Below are 26,162 nucleotides of genomic sequence, written 5' to 3'. Positions count from 1 at the left end.
ACGAAAGATAGTGATCAGCCAATCAGATTGCACGAAAGATAGTGATCAACCAATCAAATTGCATCATCAATAACTTTGCCAGTGTTGTAGCATGTATTCCCTTAAGACTATGAGTCATAAGATTCAATAAGGTTAGCTATGTATCCCTGTACACTACCTCATCAAGGTCAATCACGTGGTACATCGTATTGTTTACGTTTATATTTGGCTGTAATAATCAATACCAATGACGCATTCTCAAATTATCCTACAAAGTTTAAATGTACCAATGTCCTGGACTCCTAATCCCATCATAGGTCAATAACTGATCACGTGATCATAATGATTTACCCAATGAATGAGATACTATCCAATTTTAAGAACAATTACCAATTATTGATATGACAATAAGAAATGTACCCCTCCCAAAATTTAAGATTGGTACACAAATACACCTGTGTCTTATGAAAAAGTAATAAATCCTGTAGTTATTCAATAATAAAGCCGGTCAATAACCTTTAAATTTTGAATATTTGGCCATAAGAGGAACACCAACATCTACAATGGGTCCTAGAAAACGTTTACCAAATTATGTTATTTTATAATTCCCAAATTTAAAAGAGAACATAAACATATAAAGGTAATAAACCATATAACGTGCTAAATACTTATCAAAGGGTCAATAACCTCCGAAATTTGATTTTTGGTAGTTCTTTACGCTGCTGCCGTTTTGCGTCCCTTGGGGTTTTGGTAGTGTACGAATTGATTCCCGTATTCGACAAGTTTGTCTAACGATACGAGCCGAGTTGATTCCCAACACTACGAACCCTCACTGTCCGTGTTGATTCCCGGGCTGCTTTCACACAGTTCCTGCAGGTGTCGCTACTCACTTGCGAGAAACCAGTTCATTGTATGCCAGCGATGGAGTTTGAAGTGATGCTAAGTGAAAAGGGCAAGCAACTTTTGATGATAGATGGTTACAAATTTTGTTTCCATAAGTGTCTCGTCGGTGGGGTTGAAAGATATAAATGTACGAGAAGAAAATGTAAGTGTTTTGTAGAAAATTTGTGTGAGCGCCCGTCGAAACTCATACGTATCGAGTTAGCTAATAGTGATATCGACACACTCACAACACGTGATTTAGTTCGAATTAGGAAAAATATTAATGCTGCTCGCTCACGCAAGTTTCCAAAGTTATCTAATAACTTAAAAGAACTGCACGAAGCCCTAGAGAAAAGTGTTTTGAACACAGATTGGGGCGAAAACATTTTGTTTTTGAACGACTCAGAAAAGAATATTATTGGTTTCTCGTGTGAAAATAATTTGGATTTTCTTAAGAATTCGAAAACTGTATATGTAAATGGGACCTTCAAGAGCTGCCCTAAGCTGTTCCACCAAATATCTAAATTCACGGTGTAAATCAGAAAAACTATTTCCCGTTGGTATTTTTTGCTCCCAAAACAAAACCTCTGAGGCATACTAGGAAGCTTTGTGCTTAATTAAAAATATCACCAATCGAAACATTATATACGTTGACTTTGAGACAGCAATCCACCAAGCAATTGCTTACGTTTGGCCCAAAACGACTATAAAGGGCTGCAGATTTCATCTCGGTCAGTCATGGTGTAGAAAAATTCAACCCTTGAGACTGTCAAATGATTTTAAATCAAAAGACTCTGAACTAGGAGCACTTCTCGAAACCTTGTTTGGACTGCCTCTTCTCCCACCAGATCAAATTGAAGACTGCTTCGTAGAAGATCTAATATCCCGCAAACCTACACATGAAAAACTGGATGATTTTTTTTTTTTTTTGATGATTTACTTGAGACCTATATTCTCTCAAACAGCAACTTCCCACCCAATGTGGGCCGACTTTAATAGTAGTTGTAAACTTACTACTAACTGTTGCGAAGTATTCCACTCTAAACTGAACACTCAATTTTACTCTCCCCATCCAAACATTTTCCACCTGATAGAAACATTGAAGGGTGTTCAGATGAAACTTATGTTAAAATGAAAAGCGAGAAGGAGACCCCCCCAAAAAAATGCGGGAGAAACAGAATGAGAGTAATAATAAAAATGTGTAATGCATGTGAACTAGTGTTTCTTAATAGGTGCTCCGCGGCATCTTTGCTAGTAATTGTGTTTCCTGACTGTGTTTAGTAAAAGACAGAGTTCAGTGATTGAAAATATTTTAGTGGTGTGAAAATATTATAGTGATGCAAATGAAGTTGACATATTTACTCCAGCATCTTCCAAGTAGCGGAAATGGTGAGTCAAAAGTAATTTTCTTCTTTTTCTGTAGTTTGTTCACTGTATAAAATTTCTCAAATTTTTATTGCAACTTGCATCTGTCAAGGGAGTTATTCAAAGGTTGAAAATTGGAATTATTTAGGATAGTTTGCTTAACTACAACTTCACAAGCAGCTAAAATGTGGTTGGCACACGTGAATCGGTACGGTATGCGAAATCGGAATCGCACGGTATGGGAATCAACTCGTACGCTCAGGGTAAATACGCACTCAGCAGATGGGAATCAACTCGTACGCTAGGGCTAAATCCACTGTCAGCTTATGGGAATCAACTCGTCCGTTTCGGAATCAATTCGGTATCAGCCGTTCTTTACCCATGAAAGGGAACGATGTGGACCATCCAAATTTATAGTGGTACATATTGAAGACCTGTACGAAGATACCAAATGCTTATATTAAACAATTTCTAAAACTGAGTGGATGAGTCAAGATACCCCTCCCAAATTTTTTAAAGGGTGCATCAATGTACTCATGTCTTATGATAGGAAATGAACCTATATACATGACCATATGACCATATACGGTATAAGACCGCTTCAAACGGGATAAATTGGGCCAAAAACCAAACACGTGATACAACATATTGCTTATGTTTATATTTTGGCATTTTTTTTACTCATGAAAGGGAACAAGGTGGACCACCCAAATTTATCATGATACATATTGAGGTCATGTACTATGATAGCGAATGGTTAAATTGAAAAATTTCCAAAATTTAAGGGATTGGCTATGGTACCCTCCCGGGGTGCATCAATGTACCTATGTCTTATGATAGAAAATGGACCCCTATACATGACCATATAATCATATTAGGTAATAGGACCTCATCCAAGTGAATAAATTAGGTCAAAAACGAAACACGTGGTTGTACTAAAATTTGGCAATTTCGTACCCATGAAAGGGAACGAGATGGACCACCCAAATTTATAGTAATATATATATATTAGGGTCTTATACTATTATACCAAATGTTTAAATTGAGCAATTTCCAAAATAAAGAGGTGGGCCAAGGTACTCCTCCCAAATTTTTAAAGGGTGCATCAATATACCCATGTCTTATAATAGGGAATGGACCAATATACATAACCATATAATCATATAAGGTAATAGGACCTCATCCAAGGGGATAAATTGAGCCAAAACAAACACGTGGTTGTACTAAAATTTGGCAATTTCGTACCCCTAAAAGGGAACAAGGTGAACCACCCAAATTTATCATAATACATATTAGGGTCCAGTACTATAATACCAAATATATAAAATGAGCAATTTCTAAAATTTAAGGGGTGGGCCAAGGTACCCCTCACCAATTTTAAAAGGAGTGCACAAATGTACCTATGTCTTATGATAGGGAATAGACCCCTATACATAACCATATAACCATATAAGGTAATAGAACCTCATCCAAGAGGATAAATTGGGCCAAAAGACCAAAGGGCCAAGGTACCCCTCCCAAATTTTTAAAGGGTGCATCAATATACCCATATCTTATGAAAGGTAATGGACCCCTATACATGACCATATAACTATATAGGATAATAACACCTCATCAAAGGGGATAAAATCGACCAAAAACCAAACACGTGGTACTACGTATTGCTTACGTTTATATTTTGGCAATTTTGTACCCCTAGAAGGGAACGAGGTGGACCACCCAAATTTATCATAATACATATTAAGGTCCTGTACTATAATACCCAATGTTGAAATTGGTCAATTTCCAAAATTTAAGGGGTGGGCCAAGGTACCCCTCCCAAATTTTTCAAGGGGTGCATTAATATACCCATGTCTTATGAAAGGTAATGGACCCCTGTATACGCCTATATAACTATATAAGGTAATAACACCTCATCAAAGGGGATAAATTAGGTCAAAAACCCCCGAAATTTGACTTTTTGGCAATTTTTTACCCATGAAAGGGAACGACATAGACACCCAATACTGATAGAGGTACATACTATGGTCCTAGGCTACCATACCAAATTTTTAGATTTGGCAATTTCCAAAATTTAAGGGGGGTGGTCCTATGTACCCCTGCCAAAATTTAGAGGGTGGGCCATGGTACCCCTGCCAAAATTTACAGGGGGTGGTCCTAAGTACCCCTAGGTCATTGACCCCGGGCCAGGGACCATGGGTCCTGAGGCAGGGACCCAGGGGCCAAAAAGTGTCCTGAAGTAACCCCCTTACTACTCACGTTAATCAGTAGGTCCACGTCTCATATAGCCTGGCTGCTGAAAGGGACGATAAACTAAAATCAAGTCAACTCAAGATTAATAAAAGTGTTAGAAGGCTTGAGGAAAAGTTGGAAATAAAATTAGATGAAAGTAAACATTTGTAAGACAAGCCAATGGTGATAGAAATGGAGCGACCTCTATTAAATGTAAAAGTACGAGGGGAGGTGGTTAATTTTTCTATGATTGGCATCTTTCTGCAACACCACGGTTCTGAAGGATTAAACCTAATGTTATGGGTTCCGGAATTAACCAGGGCCTGAATCCAGTTCAGTATAAACCGTTACCCACCTCACCATCTCGCCTCTAAGATAGAGCTAGATTACAGAATAATGCCTTTGCCCTTTATCTGCGCTAGGAAAGTGTTATAAATGAAAACACACATAAAGTTTCTGTGCCGTAAAAGAAATGTAATTAGACAATCTGAGGAAGGCGCCGTTATGATGCCGAAACGTTATAAATAAATTATGCCTGGTTTATTGTTTTACATAAACATTGACTTAATAGAATTTGCATGTTTTTATTGCCCCTATCTATGACGACACATTTTGGTTATAACATGAAAAAGTTTTCACTGCATTAGGGATGCGCACGAGACGAAAGAGACAAGATTTTCTTGACAAAATTCGAGTCGAGACACGGCTCTTCCAATAGAGAAATATACATTTTTCGAGTCGAGACATCACTTTTACAGCACATTTTCGAGACGAGACAGCCACAAATCTTGTCTCGTGCGCATTCCTAACTGCATCGGCTAGATATAACTTAACCAAAATTTGTACCAGGTAGATTGAAGGTCACAGAACGAAATGACGGGGGACGGCCTAACTATTGGGATATAGGGCTCAGAAGTCCATCTACTCTGTAATTCTCATGGTTACAACGATAACATGGTATTGTATTCAACATGAAAATGAAATGAAATATTTAAGTTTTACATCCTATGGTTATGCCGGCTAGGTGAAAAGAGACGTTGATGATCAGAAATGAAGAGAACAGTGGAATGAAAAAAGTGGAAAGAAATGGGGGAATCCCGAGAAAATCCACGCACACGTTCCTTGTCCACCACAAAGCTCACTTGACGCGAACTTGGATCAAACCAGAGGTGAATGGTCTACCACTGAGCCACCGTCCCCCCGTATTGTATTGAAATGAAATCATTTTTCATATATCTGTAAAAGATGTACTTGCTTTTATCAGTCAAATATTCTTTCCTCTTCTGCCGTTTTACTTTGTACTCGTATAAACGTTGTATTCCTCTTGTGTTAGTTTAGTTTGTAATTCGATCCCATTTGTAATTTACTTAACCTGTAACGATGTTTACTAACTAATTCCTTCCTGTACTGATTTTTATTTTTTATTTTTTAATGAACGCACTCTAGCATGGCAACCCGCAGCGAGCGGGCGGGGCTGGGGGTAAAATGGGCAGTTTCCCCTCTGAATTTCCGAATATTGTTCAGTTCTTGGAAATGCATATCAAAACATACTAATTTACTCTCATAGTTAAGAAGGGTTGAGTTGATTTTGAGTTTAACGTCCATTTCAGCAGTGAGATTATATGAGACGGGATCTACTGATTAACGTGGAATCCGAACCACATGAGCTCCCGCCGGGAATCGAACCCGGGTCTCCCACGCCAAAGGCGCGTACGCTAACCGCTTAGTCACCGAGGACTCATAGTTAAAAATGATAGGTGGGTTAATCATTGTTATTTTATACGGTGACAAGTAATATGTGCACGCGTGCATCAGTATGTGTATGATGTTTGTGTGTTGGTATTTTACCCCGGTTCCCTGGAATCGGTTTTCGCCTCCTTTGAAATTATTCATTTGCTTCCTCCGTTGTAAAAATACTACGGGTGTCCCTACACCCCGGCTAAATTTGGGGATTTAAGCATATTTTCAGCAAAGAGGGGAGAAAAGTGAGAGGGTGACATGTAAAAAGTAATCAAAAACGACCGATATTAGCGTTCAATTCATAGTTTTTATTCGCTGAGATGAATAGTGACACTCTCGATGCCCAAAGTCCAAATTCATTCTCCATGCGCATCCTAAAGGGGGGAAAGGGGTTTAAATCCATTTCATGGGGTCTATGTCTATTCTTCCCGTACGAAGAACGGACATTTCAAATGGAGACTTATTTTCTAATTTTTAAGAAAGGTACTTAGATTCATAAGGACAAGTTTCTTATAACAATATCTTTAGTGTTTCCGAAGATTTATTACTATTAGATAGTAATTTCCAACTAAAAAAATGCATGACGTTTATAACGAAAGAAGTAGCAGAGAGAAACTCAATGAGCAAAGGAAAGGAGAGAATGAGCAACGACAATATAATAGGTAAGTTTTGCTGATGTACGCGTCATCATAGATTCACGTGTCGTATGTGTGCAAAATGATCGTCAACGTTATTGGTGTTCTTGTTATCATGTCACGACTGCCCTTTTGTATATGTTCCTTGTTCTCCCCGTGTGGATTATTCAGAAGGTGAGCAGCAAACTGTGACATCTCTGAGCATTGAGTTCGAAATTATTGTAATAGAATATTAATATCTTCTCTTTTCCTGTGTGGTTGGTCCCAGGTTTGATTCCAGGAGGGCGGAACTTGTTTTAAATATAAATTTGAAAAGTGGTTTGGAACTTTCTTAACGTTACCCATAAAATGAGACGAGATTAAAAAAATAAGGTTTTATGAACTCGTCTCGTCCCCTACACTTTTGTAGAAATCTATTTTTGTTTTGTAAATTTATGTACAACATTTTCCCTGATTTATTTATTTGTTAATTCAAGCGAAAGTTATCAGAACCCTTCCACATCATGAGAGGTTCACGCTCTTCATTGTGTTGGTACAGTCCGCAGCAAAAAAAACCCTGCAACTTGAGCATGTAAGTTTATTGTAAAACTGCGCCTAACAGCGCAGGAAATCAACATAACGTCTAAGTGGCAGGAATCACGCCAGGAGAATCCTCGGCGTCCTCCACTGCACATTTATTTTGGAGCAAAAGACTTCGTCGTTTCACAATAAACTTACATGCTCATGTTGCAGTTTTTTTTTTCTGCGAATTGTACAAGAATATTATCAATATATAATTTTTACACCATGAACCATCTAACACTAAAATGGAGTTCGAAATCTAAGACTTGGGTGAATTAGTTGTTCCAGACAATGGAGAAATTTATCGTCTCAGAAACGACACGAGGATTCTTATGTTTCTCGTTCCGTCTCAAATTTGAAAATAAACTTCTTGTGTTGACTGACTGCGGAGGGGGGTATTAGGGGCAGACGTACCTACCAGATGAGTCCTTGCCCCTTGACTCCTCTGGTGTCGTCGCTGTGTAGACATTGGCAGTGGTGGATCTAGAAGGTTACTGGGAACTTTCAAAAATATATAAATAATAGATAAAATTATTTTTGTCACTTTGAAAGCTGGGGGGCCCAGGCCCCCTGGCCCGGGCTGGATCCTACAATGGACATTGGTGCACTTGGCGATATTAACAGTATTCTATCACAAAAATGTCTTACACAAGACAGTACTAAATGCTTTGATTCATAAGAATGTATTACAAATAGTAAATTTGTTACGTTTCCTAAAAAGACTAAATATGTTTTCTTAAGGCCTCCCAGGTGGTCTAGTGGTTCGCGCATACGCCTTTGGTGGTCCTGGATTCGATTTCCGATTTAAGAGATTTGAACGCATTACGATAGTTCGGATTTAACCTTAAACTGTAGGTTTACGTTTCATGTAGCCTCTGTGCTGAAAAGGGAAGGTAAACAACAACAAACAATAATTTATTTTATAGCGTGAGATCTGGTGCAACCGTCCCATTTGCGATAGATCAAGCCCGTATATAGGTAAGTGCTATTCTGTGCTCGAGCACAGGGTGGCAGGATTTAGGGGGCGGCAAAATTTTGAAACTCTTTTCAAGCTTCACAATAAAGTAATATTTAAAACTAGTAACCTACAGTCCCGCGCAAGCACGAGAAAATATGTTAATGTGTTTAATTCGCTCCAGTAGTAGTAGTTACTAATTAGTTAGCTTATCTGATTATTTTTAGAAGTCATCCTCTCCCACCCCCAACCCAAGTGGCGTGGATGAACTTGAACATGAAAACTGATAACGTTAAACTCAACGACTTGGAAAACTATGAATTCAACCTGTCGTTTTCGATTACTTTTAAAATCTCGCCCCCTCCCTGAGGTGTGGAGTATGACGAAGTTGAATTGGATTAAAACTGTTACTATTCATCTCAGCGACCCCAAAAACTATGAATTCAATTCTAATATTGGTTGTTTTCAGGAGGGGGCGGCAAATTTTGTGCGGAGGGCGGCAAATTATTTAGAACACAGGGGCGCTCAATATATAAATACGGGCCTGCGATAGATTGATAATTAAGCACTAAAGATACCATATATACTGCACAAATACTCATAATCATACTTTCCGTACATAAGTACTCACTTGTGTATGCTGTTACCGGTGATACTCCTCCAATCTAAGCAGTGGCGGATATAGCGCGGGGCTGGGGGCCTAGACCCCCCAGTTTTTTAGTGACAAACATAATTGAAGCTATTATTTATATATTTTTGAAAGTTTAGACTAAGCGTTCGCTTTAATTCTTTATTGGAAAATTTTTGAAACATTATAGTCTGTAGCCGAAAAGTAGGTATACACCCCTGCATTGATTAAGTATAACATTTTAGTTTATGGATTTAATTGCTTCGACTGTTCCGGGCTTAAGTTACAAGTAAAAAGAGGTTAAGAACAAATAATAAAGAAACCAGGTCTACCTGTTTGATAACAATAATAAATGATATAAAATACGGGACGGAACTGTATATCTACTTTTGGGCCACCCTATAGTTTTAATTGCAGGTTTTCTATTATGCAATATGCAAAACAATACTCGAGGTCCACACAATACTCGAGGTAAAGTCCAACCTAGCCACATTATTCATTGTAATTGCTAATTCGTACTTCATGTCAAACCGCTAATTCGTAACTGGTAAAAGGAATAATAATTTTTATATTCTCCAGTTCCTGTTATTGAAGCACGTAAACGGATTCCAAATTAAAATGATTTATGTAGACTCATGATATATTTATCATGCTTTGGGTTCTTTCTGTCCTCCCCCTCCCCTCCTGCCCCGAAGTTTTCGTCTTCTACATCCGCTACTGGGTCTAAGACACTCCACTTGATGCGCCAAATACGAGCAATCTGTTTAGGTTGGCAACTCTGTTACATGACTCACGTGGTGTTGTGAACACCGTCCACCAGGTGGAGAAAGCATTCGTTTTCGCTAACCGGGATTTCTAACTTGTGTTTACAGTGTAGTGAAAAGTATCCACGCTGCGGCAAACAAGTGGTTTTTCCCATTCACGTATAGTGCAGTGTGTAAAAGTGCGGTTGTTGTGTATTTTCAAAATAAGTGCATTACAAAGTAATATACTTCTTTACAAAGCATTTTTTTTTTTTTATAAGTGGCTCTGTGTGATAGGATTATTATTAAGGAGAACATGACGAGTAAGTACCCGAACACTTTTTATTTCCACTCAACATTTAGTAAATATGACCTTATTTTCTCTTTGTTTTTTTTTATTTTGTGTCACGAAAATTAATTAATCTTGACAGTTCACGCGAGCATCGAAGAAACAAAATGACGTAATTGGTAAAAATACAGAACGTGTTTCAAGGCGTGAACAGGCCAGGATACGGATGTGTTCCTTTTTTTCTCTCTCTCTCTCTTTTTAAGAACTAGGTTACACCAGGAAATAAGTGTTATCTTAATAAATTGTACTTCATTAGAAATTCAAATGAGAAATTTCATCTTCAAACTTTGGACGTTTAAGAGCGTTTACCTTTTTTTAATGTAAATTAACGTAATAAAAATAATGAAAGAATTAGGAATAAGTAATTAGTAATTTTATTTGTGTACTTGCATTATAATCACAAGCAATGTAGACATATGGGAAGCGGCTTTTGTATAATAATTAATACATGTGGCGGACTACAGCTACAAATAATAGTGTATATTTGAAAAGAGGGGGCAGTCCCGAATAACGAGCGCAGCATTGTGGATTAACATTAAAAATAAATAAATATATGCCTACATACAATATGAGTTCGGTTCTATACTAAGAGTAAACACATATATTCTAATTTTACTAACTATATCTTGGCACCAACTTAGAGAAAATAGGGAACAGATACCTCTTTTTCACTCGTAGTAGTTATAACATGTTTGGTCCCACTTATCTACTTGTCAAAACAAATATCTAAGTTTATTGAAATTTAGCGCCACTTTTCAGCACCAATGTAATATGAAACCTGGATCTACAGTATTTCAAAAAATGAAATTCGACCCCTACTAATGCGCATTGGCGCAAATCCTCGGGGGGCTGAGGGGACATGTTTTCCGATCTTGGAATTGGAAAACTGTCCCCCACCCAATAATCCAATTTGAATTTTTTGGGGGGAAGATATGTGATGATTTGGGTTCGACTGCCACAAAGGAAAGTGAGACGAAATTGATGCCCTCCCCAACAATAAGCCTCAAGTCTGCCCGCCTCCCAATGTTGAAGACAACTCTGCTCCCCTGATCCTCCAGAGTATTGTTTTTAAACTTCATAAATATTTTGAACATCGCTTATATATTCGTAGCCTATATGGAAACTGTGTTACTCGTCCCACCCCCCATGTTGAAGACAGATTTGCGCCACTGCTAATGCGCTTAATACCCTTTAACCGGGAATAGAACCCGGTATCACATGCACCAAAGAGCTCTTAAATTATACACAAATTGAATGAATGATTACGGGGGTAATGGAGACGTCAGCGTCGAGGCTATGTCCCATTCACGACAAGGTGACCAGTACTTTTACTTTCAAAAACGGGACGCATACGAATCTGCGACGGGGGGGGGGTGACATTTATATTGTATTTTGGGACTCAGCAGTGTTTTCAATTTATAAGATACACAAGTAAGAATGATAACACAGCGTTTCTAACTTAAGTAGGGCCTACTACCCAACAATACTTTTAACTACTTCAATACTCAGAATTCCCATTCAATTCCCACTTGAACCAAAGAACACTTAATTCTCATTTGAATATTCAGAAGTTCTAGGCACAGCAGAACCTTCCCAATGAGTGTTGGTACGGAAGAATGTAGAATTAGAATTGATAATTCATATTTTGAAAAATAATTACGGGACACCTGGGTCATGTTTGCTTAAAAACGGGACATTTAGGCGTCCTGTTTGAGAATCGAAAAAAAAACGGGATAACGGTTGAAAATAAGGGACTGTCCCGGCTAAAACGGGACGTCTGGTCACCTTGAGTCACGATTAACAATCCTGATCAAACACGGACTGCAACGATAAACGAAGAAGAAAAAGCTAAACACACACACACACATTGACAATATAATTTTGTCGAAAAGGGTATGGTTGTCTTTTTCCACCATGTCTCCCATACATTCAAACTTTTTCCTGGGTGTCATGCTGTAATTTAAAGTTATGTGTGTGTGAAAATCAGTACCGGTAATAATTAAAATTTTGGAAAGGAGGTCAGTTAATACCAACGCATTGCTCTAATCGTTCCCGTGAAACCTAAGTTAAATAGTACTAACTGTAGCCAGCACTTACATAGTTGACCGTTGAAAAAAAAAAAACAGGTATTAGCAATACGGGGTTCAATTACCGTCGTGAGGACAACAGGGGAGCTACTTCGAAGAAGTTTAATTTATTTGTGTATTTATAAGTTGTTCACGATAGCTTCTATCTGTCTGTGTTATTAAAAAAAACTTTTACAAATTGTGTGTTTGGCACTGGCAGGAGAATATCGATAGATATATATAATACTACCGTGACGGCCCGCAGCGGATGGCGAAGGGGACAGTTGATCCGCTGGATTTACTAAGACTGTCAATTCTTGGAAGTATCTATCATAGAACTAATTTGCCTTACTCACGTACTATATTTATACTTAATATATTTATATGAACACATAGTACTATAGAATATTTACTGTAGTTAATAAGGATATTCCTATGAATACGTATTAAAATATGTTTATATTCGTGACTGCGCTTGTGTGTTAGTCTTTTTCCCTATTGGAAAAAAATCCTGCGCCTGTCCCTCTGTCCAAGTTCGCACTTTTCTTGGTACACCTTTCTTTCTTTCCTCGCGGGCAGTGCAGGGGCGTCATTTAGGGGGGGGGGCTGTTCCCCCCCCCAAGTTTGAGGAATACATATACTTTAATCGATTGTCCTCTAATATATTAGTACAAAACGTGAAAGTCTTATGTCGGTGGTGCTCTTGCGCCCCCTCAAGCGAAGTCTGAAATGACGCCCCTGGGTCAGTGACTTAAATAGGGGGGAAAACTTGGCTTGTACCCCGGGCGCTGGATTGTGAGGATGCAAAATTGGGCAAATATTTGGGAGAGGGTTTTGGTTTGGTTTGTGCGGGGGGGGGGGCGCTAAGGCGAGTTCTTGTCCCGGCCGACAACTAGCGGCCGGGAGCTGATGTGGTTCGGATTTCACATTAAGCTGTAGGTTCACGTCTAATATAGCCTTGCTCCTGAAAGGGACGCTAAACTAAAAAACAAAGCTTGCTTTCTTTAAAAGAAAAAGTTAAAAGCAAGATGTCTAGCTACCGTAGACTAACTTGAGTTTCGCTTACATTCTTGGCTGCCTATTTCTCGCACAAATATAAGCAAACGATTAAAATTAAAATTTTCACGAAGGTTGAATAGGATCGCAGAGGGGCTGAGCCCTCTGGTCACCCTGCCTTGAACCTCTGAAGGAGCTGAAAATACAAAATTCAAATTTAAAATCGACGTGCAGTAGGAAGTTCAGTTTTGCTTACTTTCCTTACTTGAAGAATTCACTTACATGTATGGGATATGATAGATAACCAACGTTAAAGTTGCTGTTACCCATTAAGATATTAATGGATTGCCTCTGTTAACGATCACGCCATCGTTAGTTACTCGTTAAGATATTAACGGATTGACTCCTTAACGATTACGCTTTCGTTTAAGTCACCGTTACTCGTTATGACAGCGGATTGATTCCATTAACAATTACACCATCGTTAAAAGCACTGTTACTCGTTATGACATTAACGGATTGACTCCAATAACGATCACGCTACCGTTAAAGCCACCGTTACTCGTTGTGATATCAACGGATTGACCCCGTTAACGATCGCACTACCGTTAAAGCCACCGTTACTCGTTATGATATCAACGGATTGACCCCGTTAACGATCACGCTACCGTTAAAGCCACCGTTACTCGTTATGATATTAACGGATTGACTCCGTTAACGATCATGCTATTGTTAAAGTCACTGTTACTCATTAAGGTATTAATGAATTGACTCCGTTAATCAGCTTGCTAGAGATAAATGATCTAGTTATCTGTTTCAAAAAAGTAAAAAAAAAAAATGTTCTCGTTCGAGAGTTATTGTTTGGAGTAACGGAGGGACATACTGACAACACAAGCTTATAAGCCCCATGACGTGATTCTAATAAAATGCTAGGAAGCTTGATGAAATCTTAACCTTACTTTATATCTACCTGTATGACGCAGAAAATGGACTCTGGTGTTTCCTGGTAGTTTTGTCAGAGATTTCCTTGTTTGGGACAATGGCCCTGAATGCGTAAACTATTTTTACAAACAGTTCCTGAATAGCTTCAGTCAAAAGGAAGCACTCATATACAAAATTATACGCTTAGATCCAATCAACTCTTCAATATTTTGGGGAATGAAGGAATCGAGAAGTTTTTTTCACACTGAGTCCAAGTACGATAATTTTATTACCTGTCGGATGATATCAAAATTCTCCATTCTATATAGTAAAGCTAATGCCCTAGACATAGGGTCTACTGAAATACCTTTTCTCACGACCAACGTTCTAGTCGCACTGGAATACCGTTTTTCACGACCAACATTCTAGTCGCTCTGAAATACCACTTCTTATAACCAACATACTAGTCGTACTGGAATAACGCTTCTTATGAGATCCGCGAAGGCAAGCAGTGCCAGGTCTGGTCAGAGGACGGATGGATGAGTGTTCGTACTCACCTGATGGTACTGCCATTGTGGCAGTGGGGGGGGGGGTTACTTAGAAGAGAGAAGTTTCGAACTCTGGCCTAGAAAGCCAGTGTTAACAGCGATGGAATCTGATGTGCTAACCATACATCACCGAAACTAATGAATACCACAGATTGGTTGTAGGCTCTGGCTCTCTAAGGGTTGTTATACCATGAGATGTTTTTTTTAGCGTATAATAAAAGGTCTACAAACAGAATCTACTATCTAAATATTAGGCTTGATTTTGACGTACGAATTATTTTTTTTAACGTTATCTAACAATTGTAGTTTTTGTCTTCCTCATCCTCATTTTACCTTCTTCTACACTCGTACTGTTGTGTAGTATTTTTTATTCTTCGCCAATTTTTGCCAACTTGCTCACTTTTTTCAGCTACATATTTATTTAAATCTTCTTTATATGCATTTTTCAAAAGATCTGTAGTTTTTCACATCGATTCCTCGTAATACTGTAAGATTTTTTTTTTTTATTTTTGCTTAAAAATAGGGATGCATAAACCAAAAGAGTTGTGCTATCTCGTCTCGAAACTGTATCATAAAACGTAATTGTCTCGAAAAATGTATCTGTTCCGTTGAAGGGGACTTTTCTCGTCTCGAATTTCGCCACAAAAATTATGTTTCGTCTCGTCTCGTGCGCAACTCTGCTTATATACTGTATTAAAAAAATCTTTATTTCTAAAGCTGAGTCTAATATGGTTTATGATGCTCTCTATTTCTCGAAAGGAACGGAAAGGAAAACAGAGCTTCTAGCTTAGATACTGTTCCAGTATTTGCTTCGTATGGCTTACTGAGAAGTTTAACTCATGATTCTGTATCTCAGCAGGACTCGAACTCTGTATATAAGTGGGGAATATTACTCAAACAACAAAATATCAGTGATGTGTGTGATACTGATGTACTTCGGATAGTAGATTTTTTTGAAGGTCTTCTGATTTGGAGGCGAATTTAATGGCATACCGCAAGGATGCATTTCATATGCATATAAATCAGTATTTCCATCTAGCAAACTTATGACGTAGGAAGGGGATAAGCAAATCTTGGCAGTGTACGCGTAGAGATGGATTCAGGAGTAATACACCTGCAAAGGTAGTAATCGATCCACGAGTAATATGCCTGCAAAAGTACCAATATATATATTTTTTTTATCTGTCACCGTTTTCCTTTATAAACGTTAGGTTTCCTGCGTGCTCCTTCTTCGCTCCGTGTAACTTACTGAGAAGATGAGCACCACATTGTGACGTCACAGAACATTCCATTGAAAGTGATTCAATCAAACGAATGGTTTTAGGAATACTTGTGTGTTGAATCTCCGAGAGGAGAGGAAAAGATCGGATACCACATTAAGCTATAGGACCACGTGCAATTTCCACTATTAGAAGGTAGTGCCAGTTTGCAAAGAATACAAAACCTATTCGTGTTGCCGTTGGGCCGATTCTGTGTCTCTTTACAACACAGAGGGGTTCCTTTAGAAACATTTGGGAAGAGCGTGTAATGTGTTTCATGTGAAAATGAAATCTTTCAAGTTTTACGTTCCACGCTTATGCCAGCTAGGTTAAACGAGACAATGATAAGAAATGAAGGAAATAGCGGAATTAAGAAAGTGAAAGAAAACGGGAGAATCCCGAGAAGACCCACGCGTATAATGTTTGTCCACCAAAGTTCATTTGACGCGAGCTGGAATCAAACCAAGGACCCCATGCACCAGAGGTAAACGCTCTTCCACTGAGGTACCGCGGCCCATGTGTCTCATGGGCAGTGGGTGGAGAACACTGCATGTTACGTTGCTGAAAGTACATTTGAAGCCTTGTTGATCAAGTGAGGTAAACAAACTTCAAATTAAGCAAAGAAATAAATGACCTTTTATGCTTACTTCACTACTGTGGGCTACAATAATGTAGAATCAGGTCTGAAATTATTTATAAGATTAGGCTTGACCGCTGTTTTGATGTTATCAGGTAGCAAGTTATATTGCTATTCTTTCGGTCTAATTGCGTTAGTTGAGTTTACAAGCTAAAATTGTTTCCAGAGCAGTTCCTTTCCATGTAACCGCTCACGTCTCGTTGCACACATTAAAACATTTTCAATCAGCTTTATTTGTTGTAACAAAAGTGTTCACCAGGAAGTCACGCCAAGTAATACTCGTTATTATGTTATTCTTACAGCAAAACATTTAAAAGTCTTAAGTTAATTGTATTACGCAAAATTAAGGGCACCCTTCGTTACATATTGGCTATGATATATGCCTGTGATATGTAAAAAAATACTTCCGGATTCGATTTCCGATCAAAGGTGGCTGCTTTTGCAATCTGTGGTCGCGCGGATTTAGGCTCCTATTCGTTCGAGTTTGCTGCGCACTGAGAAGTTCCCTATAATTTTGTATGTTGGGGAGGAAATGTGCAACGATGTGTGTTTGTCGCGTATCCAAGTAAGTATTTATGCAAAAATACCTAAAGGGCCCAAGCATGGCAACGCGATATGGTCCCTCATCAGCGGTTTCGTCCGTACGACCCGACCCTTTATGTTCATGTTTTGTAATTCGGGCGAATTGTGAATTGTCGACAGTCTGTGCAAGGTACTGTCATTTGTACCGCAGTCGCACGACGATTCAGAGTGACAATCCACTTTAATGCTCGGCAGGACCTTCACCGAAGGTTTTGCGATCACTTTTCCTCTTTGCTAATATCTCCTTGGACTCTGTCTGTCGCACCACGCCCAACAAACACGCTCGCACTATATAATTGAGCACCTAGAATTTGCCCTCTTTGGTAACCAGAGAGATCGCCAATTTTTCCCTATCATCGTCTTCTCAGCTCACTGAACACTGGTGTTCTACTGCACCTCACGTAGTATGGAGTTCGCCCTAAAACACCCAACCCAGACACCTGACGTGTTTTCAATTCACAGAGTTTCTATTTAATCGATAATTATCTGTACTAACATCAAGTAAATGTATGTTCATACGAGTAAATGTTCGTGCAGAAATAATATATATTATTAAGTTGGTAGGTAAACAATTTTTAAAGACAATACTATGTTTACTGCTTGTAGTGTTTAATTAACTCTCCAGTTGCAGTGGTTTTGAAATACATCTCAGTATGTTCGTGATTAAACCAGAAAATATGCCTTAAAAATTACATTGATCCGGTATGTATTGACCCTACGGGGACAGTACAGAATGACAGGATGCCCTATGGCAGTTTATTTTAATGATGGAAGGAAATGCATTATTTTCCTTCAGTATATTTTTTGTACTCCTTTCCATTACTTTCTAATCGTATGGAATTTGTTTGATTCTTTTGTTATATTTCATTTTAGGATTGTTTTTTTCCCTGATAATTGGTTTATTTTAGCCTTAAAAAAATGTGCATTTCGGTTTCGAAAAATGCTTATGTATACAGTGGCAGTAAGTGATAAGTTAGTTCTTTTGATACCTAATCGGAAGGTCACGGGTTCGAGTTTCACTGACGGCCATCTCCTCTTGACTCAGTTTTTCCCAGGTTTTCCCATAAGCCTTGTACTCTCGTGTATTCTGGTGGTTAGTGTGCGTTCTTTCACTGCTAATGACTTCTAGACTCGAACTGCACTGTGGAATGTAACGTTGCATGTGCAATAAAATAATTTCTGGAAGTACTAAGAGTTGATTTTATCCAAAACACGAGACATTTGTAATAATTTTGTATTGCTTGTCCACAGGCCCATTTTTCTCACCGTTTTCGCCTAGGGCGGCAAATTTCCAGAGCCGATAATATATATGGTATGCAGAAAATGAGACCGTCCATGGGGGGGGGGGGAATAAGCGAGATACTGCAAATTATGTTGATACCACAGAGAGTCCTAGATTTCTCATTATGACGCTTTCTGTAGGCTAATATTTATTTTTACTGATACTTGCTTTAGTTTGTTTCCTAGATACACACTAAAATTTTTGCCTGTTTTTTTTTCTCACACGTAACTGAATATTAACAAATAACAGGGGAAGGAGGGGCAAAAATTTCTTGAGCTCAAAGGCGTAAAATACCTAAATATGGGCCTGGCTGTCTTATTCTCAATCTGCACAAAAATTACACATCTATTCTTCCTTAATTTTCTTCGGTCTTTTTGTTGCTTTCGACATCTCTTTTTCAAGTCAGTTTGCAACGTATTGCCCTCACTGTCAATTAAGGTTTTTCCCAATTGTCTCGTTTCCTTTTTTTTTTTTTTTTTTTTTAACATCAGAAAGATAAAGGAAACTGTGATTTACCTTAATCATTTTTTCTTTCCTTTCTGATTCAAAATGTTCGTGAAGAATACCATTTTCCACCAACAGAGATCGACGTCTTAAAATGTAAGTTAACCAAATGACATATAGGTTTGATTATTAAGTTACGTGAGCATCCTTTTAGAAATCATCTTCGTTTATCAGCTCTAGTCATGTGTTAGTTTTTTCCCCTTTTTGTAAACAATTTTATCTATTATTTCAACAAACAAGATAGGTGTGCTTTGGACAATTGCTTTTAAATCTTTTTGTATTAAATACACAAAAAATAACTTCCTTCTTAGTTTTTTTAAGTTTTACTGGATCTCGAATCGATTCCTTATGTAAAAGAATAGAAATGAAGTTTTCAGGTACAACATTGCCAATCCATAAGCATATTAATGAAATTTCTGAGCTATTTAATTAAAGAAAGTTTCACAATAATGTTTAAATCCACCGCGTTAACTTGTATACACGTTCCATCGCTGCACTTGAATGAGGAAGGAAGGGTGGTGCTTCAGTGGTAGAGCATTCACCTGTGGTGTATGGGGTCCTTGTTTCGATCCCAGCTCGCGCCAAGTAAATTTTGTAGTGGACAAGCACCGTGTGCTTGAGTTTTCTCGGGATTCTTCCGTTTCCTTTCACTTTCTTTATTCCACTGTTTCATTCATTTCTCATTATCACTATCACAGTCTCCTTTAGCCTAGCCGGCATAACTGTGGGACGTAAAACTTAGATTTCATTTCATTTCATTTTGTATGAGGAAGGCTACCAAATGATTTTATTTAAGACAGGAAGTACTGCTTTAGGGTCCCCGTAAATTTTGCTTCTAACTCTACTTCAAAAGTCTGTGTACTGTTACCAAGCGTAATCGTAACAACCTTTACTCAGATTAATCTGTTAAAATTGTTCAGATATCGCTATATTTGGAAATACTGTTACAAGAATAGTAATGCATTTAAATGACTGAATTTTTGTGTAGTTTAATATTTCAATATCTCTCATAATTCTATCTTCAAAATTGGGGGTTCGGTGGCTCAGTGGTAGAGCGTTCACCTCCGGTGCTTGGGGTCCCTGGTTCGATCCCAACTCGCGCCGTGTGGACTTTGTGGTGGACAAACACCGTGCTTGTGGGTTTTCTCGGGATTCTCCCGTTTACTCCCACTTTCTTCATTCCACCATTTCATTCATTTCTCATCATCACCGTCTCCTTTAGCCTAACCGGCATAATCGTGGGACGTAAAACTGAAAGATTTCATTTCATTTATTCCATCTTCAAAATTAAATCATCTTAGAATTTGTTGGCATACTAACTTTATATAGTAAAGACCAGATCTTTCATTTGAAAATATTTATAATCTTGTGTCCGGAAGTTGATTGACAGTGAAGAAGCTCCTAACCTTACACCAGAATACATTTGTTTTAGAGGCAAGATGAAACTGTGGTTTCGATAGTCCATCCTTTGGTCACCTGCACTCTATAAGTGCTCACGCTTTATGTAGCAATGAAGAATCGTTCTCAAAGAGGCAGTAATAGTTGTGCGTAACATGGAAATCTGGACCTCTTCATCATACAACTGTCTGTTTAAAGGGCATCTCCAGTGACTTCCTACTTTTTTGATCGGTGAGTACCAGAGTCGATATGGGTATGTAGAGAACCAGTAGGTTGTAGGTCACGTTGGTTTTGATGTCGCAAAGTGGAGCCGAAAAACCGATCGACGGTCCCGACAATGTTGTAGTCACTTCTCGGGTCACTGTGCAGTCCTTGAAATTAAACTTTCATCCATCCATGACTAAAGCTTATTATTATTGTTTGATACACGAAGTCGAAAATTTGAACCCATACGCTGGTTTGGATTCCACTTATTATATAATCTCACAGGTCAGTGCTGAGAAAAGAGGCTAAAATTCAAGAAACAATAACAATAGGGTAAATGAAATATTCCAGAAATCAACCATTCCCAGGTGATCTACCCATGCACCACCCACAAGTTAATATTAAATAAGGAATTTGTAGATTTTCAACAAACTAATCGCAAACAAAAATCTAAAACGGAATTCCCGTATTAATTTTCGAAATTTTTCTTCTGTTCTACCATCCGGTGGAAGAATTAATTTACGCAAATCAGACCTTCCACGCATGTGTGTGAAGCAAGGGCGTCATTTTTAGGAGGACAGAGGAATAATGCCTCTCCACGAGTTTTACAAATACGTGTTTTTTTTTATTATTATTATACAAAAATATTGCTAAAAATGTGAAACTCGTTATCTTGCTTGACAATCTTGCCCTGATATGAAGTGCATATTTTGTTAAAAGACAATTAAGAGATACTAATCACTTCATAGGGAAGGTTAACATCTCCTTTCAGTTTTAACTGTAATTAATTGCTTATTTCAATGTATGAATCCATACAGTGGCGTATTTACGATTTTGTTTCGGGGGGCTTTGCTAACTTTCGGGAGGGGCTTTGCCTGAAAATCTGAAAATTCTGCGAGATATTTCATATAATTTACTATAGTAAGTAAGATTTTGTGGGAGGGCTTAAGCCCGGAAGCCCCCCCCCCCTAAATACGCTACTGAATCCATGTAAGATATGGAAAATGTAGAACAGAAGGAAAATGAATTCTTTTAGTTTAACGTCCTACGATTATGTCCTTTAAGATAAGGGAGACGGATAATTAGAGCAAGTGAATGAAGATGGAATAGGGCCTAATTGTTGACATAAGAATGTGGAAAGAAACGGGAGTACCCAGAGGAAACCCATGGACACAATGTTGTCCGCCATAAGCTTACTTGTCCGGGATTCGAACTAGGAATTCCACGCACCAGAGATAAGCTCTTTGCAGTAGCGTAGCACACTTTTGCGGGGCCCGCCGCAAGGTATAGAGAAGGGGCCCTAGTTGTAAAGCCGATAGAAGTAAGGTTGAAGTTCTACTTCTTTAAATCTTTATTCATCGCAAGACTTCGGGGCCCCCTATACCTCGGGGCCCTCCCGCACTGCGGGGGTTGCGGGGGCAGCTGCTACGCCACTGGCTCTTTGCCACTGAGCCTCTGTGTCTCCCATAGAGCAGAAGAAAAGCGGACTACTGTATTTTTACTGATGAAAATTCTTCACGAGTTTGTTAATAATTCAGTTTTGCAGCAGGGGCGTCATTTAGGAGGCAGGGAGGGGCATTTGCCCCCCTGAGTTTGAAATTTATACAGATTTTATCAATAAAATAGTAGTAAGTCAGTGAAAAACGCGAAATTTTACTTATATCAAGGGGTCTTGCCCCCCCAAGCCAAATCTGAAATGACGCTACTGTTTCGCAGGCGTAGTGGTAGAGTGCTTACTTCTGATGCGTGGTGTCCTTGGTTCAATCCGATCTCCCGCCAACTGACTTTGAGGTAGACGAACACCGTATGCATGTATTTTCTCGGAGTTGTCCTCTTTTTCCCCCACTTTCTTCATTTCACCATTTTCATCTTCTTAGCCTCGGAGCATAATTGTGGGGCGTTAAATATATTTTAAAAAATCAATTAGGCAGCCCTCGAATCTGTATTTCTCCTAATTACGCACTAAAAAGACATTATATTTAGAAGTTGTATATGTAATACTTTTCAATATCCACCCTTAAACGGCTGATTAGTGGTCAGTGACAAGACCAGTTTGGGGGGCGGGCGGAGAAGAGGCAGACACATTTTTTTGGGGGGGGAGCAAAGTATTTTTATGAATAGCGAAAATAATATTTTTGTATTACTTGGGCGTGTCTGGAAGGCAGTCGGGGAGGGTGGCACCCGCCTCCTTGTCTCCTCCCTCTAGCGTTATCTTTTGGAATGATCCGCTATTAGTCCGCTTGGTTGTTGCACAACTTTCATAACTTAAGACTAGCACACGAATGAGCTACTGTGTTTGTATAAAAGTGCATTTCAAATACAACTTTAAAAAATTGTTACAACAGCTCATGATATGTATTCTGTAATTTCTTTCTTTCTTTTTTTTCTTTTTTCCTTTTTTTAAAGGAATTTTTGTTGAAAGTTTTGTCTATCTTTATACTTGTATATATAAAAAAAGTGTTTAAGAGAGGGCAGCGTTCTAGATCCTGTGATGTATTACTTTCGGATAGGGCTACCTATTGACGACTTGTTTACATTACGTAATTAGTCCGACAAATGATGTGGGTTACATTCTTTTACTCTCCGGGCAACGAACTTATTTCTTTTGAAAACTTAACAATCTATTGTTAAACTTTTTTTGTTTAACTACACCTCTTTAGTAATCGGAACAGGTTATAGGTGATAGGTAGGCGTTACTTTTCATGCAGAGGATGTTTAAAAAACTATTTTAATAAATAATATTTCAAGTTATTTTTACACATATTTGACTCAGAGAACAATTAGCTGAGTATAACTGTAATTTGTGACGGAAAAACTTAATCCGTTCTTAGGTAGTTGAGAAAGTAAGTAGAATTATTAACCTTAAATAGACCTGTTTTGTGAACAAACTGGTTAGTTTAGTTTTGAAGCGAGGACAATTAAATACTTCAATATTTAATAAAATATAGTCATTGCGAATAGGAAAAAACTACTTAGAGATATACATATATCTCACACAGTACATAAGTGTAGATATTAAGTCGACGTTTCTCAATCTGTGGTCCCCCAGACCACAAGTGGTTCTCGAGGTGAGCCGTTGTAGTCCTTTTACCAGTAGCGTATACTGTTTGATGGCTTGAGCTAGCACTAACCTTTATAACATCTTACATTATTATTATTATTATTATTATTATTATTATTATTATTATTATTATTATTATTATTATTATTATTATTATTATTATTATTATTGGAGTTTTGTTTCCACGTTATTATATTCTTCAAAAAAAAAAAAAAAAACACACACAATACACTTTCATTTTATCAAGTAGATAAATATGATTTTCCCTTCACTAGAAAGATTTATCTTGTTAGTATTACGGAACAATGATCGTACATTTCTACCTTCATTTGTTCCATGAAATATCCTTACATTTTGCCTTGGATAGATGGTAACCTTACTCACCAGAGTAAACGGAAGCTGTCTGAGTAATAAAGAACGCTGAAATAGGCGATTAGTCAAAGAAAGAGCCTCAGTCTGTAAGAGACTTGGCAACGAAACACAAATAATGAAACAAGTATTTTATAACAGCTATGCCAACTATCGCTAAATACTATAAAACCTAAATTTTTCGTTGTGTTGACGCAAACCGCTGCGGAATGAGGCTCAAGGTGTCCGAGGCATTTCCCAGAGACCCCCAAAATGCCTTGTCATTACTCGATATAATTTTCCTTTACTCTTCGCTCACGCCCAAGAAACAGATTTCTGTAGAAGCAACTGCTGTTACCTGGCAGCCCGTTCGTACGCTATGGGCGGAGGTAGAACAAAGGGGGAGGCGCTGATACGATTCTTGCTGTAGTAGCTAGAGAGTGGTGTCTGCTGCGTTGTCATATCAAAGACCTCTTAATTTTGGAATTCAGACTCCGTGGATTCACAAGTTAGTGGATGTTTGTAAATACATACAGTTCTCAGAAACTTGTATCATTGAAAGAAAATACAAAAGTATAAAATTATTAATATAATTTAGTTTATATTATAAGAACTTTATTTTGTAATATCCTAGGGCTACCTCCGGTAGGCCTGGTAGCCCACAAAATACGCCACTGCCTCTTAGATATAATATTAGTCCAACAGAGGTAGAAAAAATAAATATCAAAAGAATTAAATACATGTCACACACTAGTTGAGAATCCTAAACAGGTATAGATTGTATGAAAGCTTTCCAACTAGGGTTTTGCGAGATGTTTCGCTATAAATTCAGAATATAAAATGAACGAATAGCTTGTTATAAGATTATATTAAATTTCCTCGTTTGAACAAGAACAGAGGTCCTAATTTGCTGATCCACTAAAGGACGAACTCTAGTGCAACAAACTAGCTTCCTTTCCTAAATATATTTGAGTTGCTAAACAATACAAAGCTAATCTACAAAGGTTAAGGTGCAAGTCTCCTTGCCTTTACAGACAAAATTTCAACTTTAAAAGATAAAGTTGATCCATGAATGACAAAATCCATGACTTTAAAAGATAAAGTTGATCCATAAATATTGTCTTGAAACTCGAACAACGTTCTGGAACGGATTCACATGATATTCCAAGGAATCACTGGTTTATTATCAAAGTATTTAAAAAAAAAAGAAGAAGAAGAAGAAAGGTTTCGAAAGAAAGAAAGAGAGAGGCTGATACATACAACATAATTAAGTACATCCAATACAGCAAACGAGGGGTTTTAGCTGCTCTTCGTGTTGCGTGTATGTGGTCAATTCATGGGCCATCGTTTAGCTTTCTAGACCAAGTTTCGCTTCTTCGGTAGTTGCGTAATGCATGAGTCAAGATGTCATCTCCAGTGACAACGAAAATGCAAGATTCCAAAAGTTTCATTTTCGGTTCTGAAACCGTATAATTGGTGGGTATAAACAGTATGAGCCGGTATTTGATTCACATTCATTTTTATACAAAGTGTTTATTTACCCTTGAGTGCGCCTGTGATGTTGACACACGCAGAGTAGCTTGTTGATGTAGAAGAAGAAGCGCGTAAGAAAGGAATAGTTTTGGACAATCGAACGTGGAGTTTCGACAACTGTTTGCGAGTTTGTTGTGTAATACAGGTTATAACAAGAAAGAAAGAAAGAAAAAGCTATTTTTTCAATGAATTGAAAAGGAAACCGGAACTTTAGAAACGTTTCTTCATCCTTGGCAGAGGCTGTCTTTTGAAGTCAAAACCGGATTCCTCAGTCGGCCTTCTGTTTGCAAGAATTGTGCCAGAAGCTCTCTCTCTCCATCGCGTCATTGATTCTCATAACTCTTAAGCAGCTTACACAAGGGCGGCTTACGAGGGAAGTCACATTTAAAAATTAGTTTTATCAGTTCAAACTAAAAGGAAAGTTACATAATGTACTAATTGTTGTAAACAACAATGTAACAATGTCGCGTGCACATCACGTAAAAGTAGTTTATACGGCGTGATATTTTCTAAATTAATATTTAAACCGGAAGTTGTAGATTACTACCACTTCCGGTTTTAGTAGCAAAATTTGAGTGAATATGGAATACATATTCTTGCAATACGAATACCTAATTGATTGCAGACAACAGCTTCTCGCTATCCATTACCATGTTTACTCTGTAGAAATAGATATCACAAATCGGTATTGTTTAGTTCTCTTCTACGTACACCGTACAAATATTTGCTTATTGACCGGAGATATAACTAATTA

At 38.0% G+C, this 26,162-nt stretch overlaps 1 protein-coding gene across 1 annotated transcript in view; it reads left to right on the top strand.

Annotated features, from left to right (window-relative positions):
* The first annotated feature begins 9,812 nt into the window (after nt 1–9,812).
* Nucleotides 9,813–26,162, top strand: part of LOC145693689 (phospholipid-transporting ATPase IF-like) — a 278,001-nt gene continuing 261,651 nt past the window's right edge. Inside the window, exon 1 of the mRNA XM_081769946.1 lies at nt 9,813–10,043. The gene's annotated coding sequence lies outside the window, so the exon portion shown is untranslated. The remainder of the gene's footprint in view (nt 10,044–26,162) is intronic.

The sequence above is a fragment of the Thermobia domestica genome, chromosome 8, assembly GCF_964235325.1.
Source record: "Thermobia domestica chromosome 8, izTheDome1.hap1.1, whole genome shotgun sequence".
NCBI lineage: Eukaryota > Metazoa > Arthropoda > Insecta > Zygentoma > Lepismatidae > Thermobia > Thermobia domestica.
This window is presented reverse-complemented; position numbering and strand designations above follow the sequence as displayed.